General features: G+C 36.0%; 1 protein-coding gene across 8 annotated transcripts in view; it reads left to right on the top strand.

Moving 5' to 3' along the window:
• Positions 1 to 5,042, top strand: part of Gria4 (glutamate ionotropic receptor AMPA type subunit 4) — a 387,848-nt gene that overhangs the window by 134,517 nt on the left and 248,289 nt on the right. The gene's annotated exons all lie outside the window — the stretch shown is intronic.

Genomic DNA, 5,042 nt, shown 5'->3' with positions numbered 1-5,042 from the left:
GTAATTCTTGCTTGATAACTGTTATTATATGTAATTTTGCTATGTTAAAGTTAAAGCCTTCCTTTTTTTGTTTAAACAGAAAAAGGGAAAGTGATGTGGGAGTGTCATATATCAATCTGTTGATTTCATTGGTTAAGTAATAAAGAAACTGTTTGGCCTCATAGGTTAAAATATAGGTGGGAGGAGTAAACAGAACAGAATGCTGGGAGGAAGAGGAAGTGAGCTCAGAGATGCCATGCTCCTCTCTCCCGGGCAGACACATGCGATGAAGCTCCGACCCAGGATGTACGTAGGCTAGAATCTTCCTGGTAAGTGCACCTAATGGTGCTACACAGATGATAAGAAATGGGCTAAATTAATATGTGAGAATTAGCCTAGAAGAGGCTAGATAGAAATGGGCCAAGCAGTGTTTAAATGAATACAGTTTGTGTGTTGTTATTTCAGGGCATAAGCTAGCCAGGTGGCCGGGGTGCTGGGGACACAGCCCACTGCTCCAATTACAACACAAATGGATCAAAGGCCTCATCATAGATCTGGCCACTCTGAACCTCACAGAAGAGAAAGTGGGAAGTACCCTTCAGTGCATTAGAACTGAGAGCAGGAATTAATAAATGGGGCCTCTTGAACCAGAGAAGCTTCTCTAAAGGAAAGGACACATTCAACAAGACAAAACAGCTGCCTATAGAATTGGAAGAGATCTTCACCAACCCCACATCTGACAGAGAGCTGATTTCCAAAATATACAAAGACTCAACAAACTAGACATCAAACTACCAAATAATTCAATTAATAATAGGGTACAGATCTAAACAGAATTCTAAACAGAAGAATCCCAAATGGCTGTTGGATACTTAAGGAAATGATCAACATCCTTAATCATCAAGGAAGTGAAAATCAAAACATTTCTGAGATACCATTTTATACTGATCAGAATAATTAAGATCAAAAACACTGATGATAGTTTATGATGGAGAGAATATGGAGTAGGGGGAACACTCCTCCATTGCTGGTGGGAGTGCAAACTTTGGAAATCAGTATGGTGATTTTTCAGTAAATTAGGAAACAAAGTACCTCAAGACCCAGCGATACCACTTTTGGGCATATACCCAAAGTAAGCACATTTTACAACTCATACATTTGCTCAACTCTTTTCATAGCAACATTATTCATAATAGCAAGAACCTGGAAACAACCTAGATGCCTCTCAACCAAAGAATTTATAAAGAAAATGTGGTACATTTACACAATGGAGTACTACTTAGCAGTTGAAAAAAAAAAACATGAAAAAGCATCTTAAAATTTGCAGGGAAATGGAGAGAAAAAAAAAAACATCCTGAGTTCGGTAACCCAGATCCAGACCCAGAAAGACATATTGCATAAGTGGATATCAGACATAAAGCAATGGATAACCAGCCTACAGCCCTCAACCATACAGAAGCTAGAACCCTCTTCAAGAAACAGATGGAAGCAGAAGCAGAGATGCACAACTAACCACTGGGCCGAACATAGTGGGCAAGACCATGATGTGGAAACCCACAGAATCAGTTGACCTAAGCTAGTGGGAGATCACTAACTCAGGATTAACAACTGGGTAACCCTCAAATGATCAGACTATACCCTTCGAATAAGGGTGGCAATGGTGTGGCTTGTGCAGTACATGGGCCACTGAAGTGGGACCAAAATCTAAGTCTAATGCATGAACTGACTTTGTGGTGCCCATTCTCTGTGGAGAGATACCTGCTCAGCCTTGGCATGGGACAGATTCAGGAGGGGTGCTTGGTTCTGCCTCAATGAGGTGATGGGAAAGACTTGACTTCCCAGGGGAGGCCTTACCCTCTCCGAAGAGCAGATGAGAGTTGGGTTGGGGAAAAGTGGGGGATCTGGAGGAGATGAGGGAGGGGAAACAGGTATGCAAAAAATAAAGGGTGAAAAAATGTTTGTACTAGCAAAAAATAAAAAATAGTTATTAAATCTAAACTTCTGTGAGAAAACAGTAGAATATATTAAAAACTTGTTATATTTGGAATACCCATTACTGTTCAGAACACTATGAATGGTAATTCTATTGAATAAGTTCTTGAAGATATTCTTTTTTGTGCTAAGAACATAAAAACAGTTAAGTTGTTTAGAAAAACAGCTAAAATATCCTTGTATAGTATCCATGTCTGTAGATATTTTAAACATCTAACATATTGCTTTATATAATCAAACAATGCATTTTTTTTTTACTTTCAAAAGGATGCTTAAACTTATCATATTTTGTGCCTGGAAACATGTATTAAAATGTATTTTATTTTCAAACATCTATATTATAAGGTTTGATTTGGTTCTGTAGATCATAGTTATTAAAAAATGCAAAAGCTGTGAGAAAAAATCAATTTTAGCATAAAAGTGAAATGTTACTATTGCAGCTTTTAATTCTTAGAGCATTGTGATTATGGTGATTACTATAAGTGATGTTGAGTTATGAGTTTCAAAGCCTGCGAACCTTTCATTTCCTTCACAAACACACACATAGCTCCATCATAAAATCTTATTAATAATAGCATTTGAATAATAATCCAGGGCTTGACATAATAGACAATGAAAACACAATATGCTTTGTCATCTGTAAAATTCTGATAATTTAGAAAGAAGCAAAACTTTATAAATCAGAATTTATATTTCCTGAGAACTTAAATGTCATATTACAAACACAACCAAGAGAAGATTATAATAGTAATGGTTCATTCTTCTAGTTTTGTGTTTTCCATCTTACAGTTCAAATGTTTGAAAATTTTTCTCAGATCTTGAAAATAGGCAAATACATCCCAGAATACAATTAATTCAGTCATCTTATTATCTTTTCTAATATCTCCTTCTTATTCTATGTTCTAGAAGAAAAAGAAACACGTTAACATTTGTTTTCATACATGAAATAGCTAAGACACATGCCTCTTTAACATTTCCATCTAGTCACAGTGAACAAGAAATTCTCTTTAGAACTTTGTGCAGGATGATTTACCAAGGCGCACTTACAAATGAGAAGTCTTGAGACACTGGGTGCAGAAGTTGTCTTGGCCTCACTTGTGTATGTTTGTGCTTTTTAAATCGATAGGTGAAAGTCAGTTTACCTTGAGAAGTGGCTTTAAGATTCTGTTCTCGTTCTTTGCAGTTCAGTATTCATATAGCATCTCCTTCCTCAGCAGGCCAGCAAGGAAGAAGCACTTAGGCTGTGGTTCTCTTTTTAAGTGATGGCGAGGAATGAGCATGCACTGACTTTAAAACCACTTTTATTGTTTAGAAGTAGGACTGTAAATTAGTTTTATCGTTATATAAAATATTATCTTTTACAAATAAACTGAAATAATCTGTAAATTAATGAATAAAAACCTATTACAAAGCCTAGTACACAGTAGCAATATAATAACCTCTCCTTTTCTTCCTTCCCAAGGCAAACTACCTGAATGCTTTTCTCTTATGTTCATGAGATGAGAAACATGGGGTTAAAATAATGGAGCAAGTGATCGCACTGAGAGTACGAGAAACTCCGAATTCCAACTTTGTTGCCTAGAAATTACCTTTTCTAACTTGAATCATATTATTCATCCAGTGCATTAAGTGCAGAAAGCCCAGTATCTTCCTGAATCTCAGGTATCTTTCACACATGATTTCTTCTGTGCTCCATTATTTCAGTTACCTATTTTGCATGAATGCTAGGCCAAATCTTAGATTGAATACTGAAGAATAGAACAGGCACAGTTATATCTAATGCTACAAATGGACATTTGACAAGAGCAAGCAATTCTGAATTTCAGATAAAGTGATGACACTTTCCCAGACGTGTCACATTCTTAGAATACCGTTTCTACAACACAGTACAATTTCTGCCCAAATATTATTCTGCTACATTTTTATTTGAAGTCATCCACTTCCAAGTGCATTTAAATGATTTTTAGAAAGACAACTGTGTTCTTAGTGATGAAAAAAAGCTTTCACATATTATTTAAATACTTGAAAATGTCTTTTGCTAGCATGAAAGAATAATTAAAAGTTTCCGTTAAAAAGTCACTGGGAGGTGAAAATACATCCTAAAATCTTGAATGGTAAGCAGAAAATCACTGGTGCTTTAGTGGCCTATATGGTATTTTGTATAGCAGTGATAAAGAACTGACTTGAAGCAAGCACACCTATTTTGATTTAGATGCATGGTAGAAACTGGTTCCTTCATCACCTCTCATATTCCTTGTTGCCAAGGTCTCCTCATTGGCAACTTTATTGCTCTATATTAGCACTATAAAAGAAAGATATAATCTTTCCAGCTTCCAAATTACTGCCAAAGAAGTCGTTTTTACTCTGAATGAAATGTTCCTGCTCATCCTGAGTACAACAAAAAGCCTTCTGCTCTTTCCTTTAGGGTGCTTAGAAGCAAAATGTGCCATGTGTCTCCATTATGATAGCCTGACTCTGGAAAGAAATGTGAAAAGAAGCCTGTATATTTTTACTGAGCTCTTAATTAGTTTAGTTTAGAAGTTAAATGTGCTTTTTGGTTGAGATGTCATAAAAACGGAAGGGAAGCATAAGCCAGGCTGTTCAAGTACAGGCCCATGATTGCATTCCCATCTCTAATGGCACTGTCCAGAGCAGCTTCCAGGAAGATATCTGAGAGACTGAATGTCCGTAATTGTAATACAATTAAAGTGAAATATTTTTGCACAATTTACATTTCAGCTTGTTGATTGGCTCAGAAACTTTCTGTACTCTAACAAACTCACTACATAGAATCTAAAAAGATTAAAATGTACATATTAATAACTTAAGATAATGCCTTAAGGGTATAAATTAATGAATTTTGGCCCAACATGCTTTTTCTATCTTCTGATTGGAACACTTTCGAATCAGAAAATGAAGAGCTTGTCACTTGAGCATCAAAAAGGTAAATCAGAGGAAGGATGAAAATTGCTAAATTGATATATCCAGACTTTGTGAAGTGTTATAATATTGTTATCATTTAAGAAAACTTAGTTTTGGTGAGCTCCCAATAGATCAGGCCCACTGTCTCC

Source organism: Microtus ochrogaster, chromosome 5 (genome assembly GCF_000317375.1).
Source record: "Microtus ochrogaster isolate Prairie Vole_2 chromosome 5, MicOch1.0, whole genome shotgun sequence".
NCBI lineage: Eukaryota > Metazoa > Chordata > Mammalia > Rodentia > Cricetidae > Microtus > Microtus ochrogaster.
Note: the sequence above shows the minus strand (reverse complement) of the source record. Positions and strands in the feature narration are given on the sequence as shown.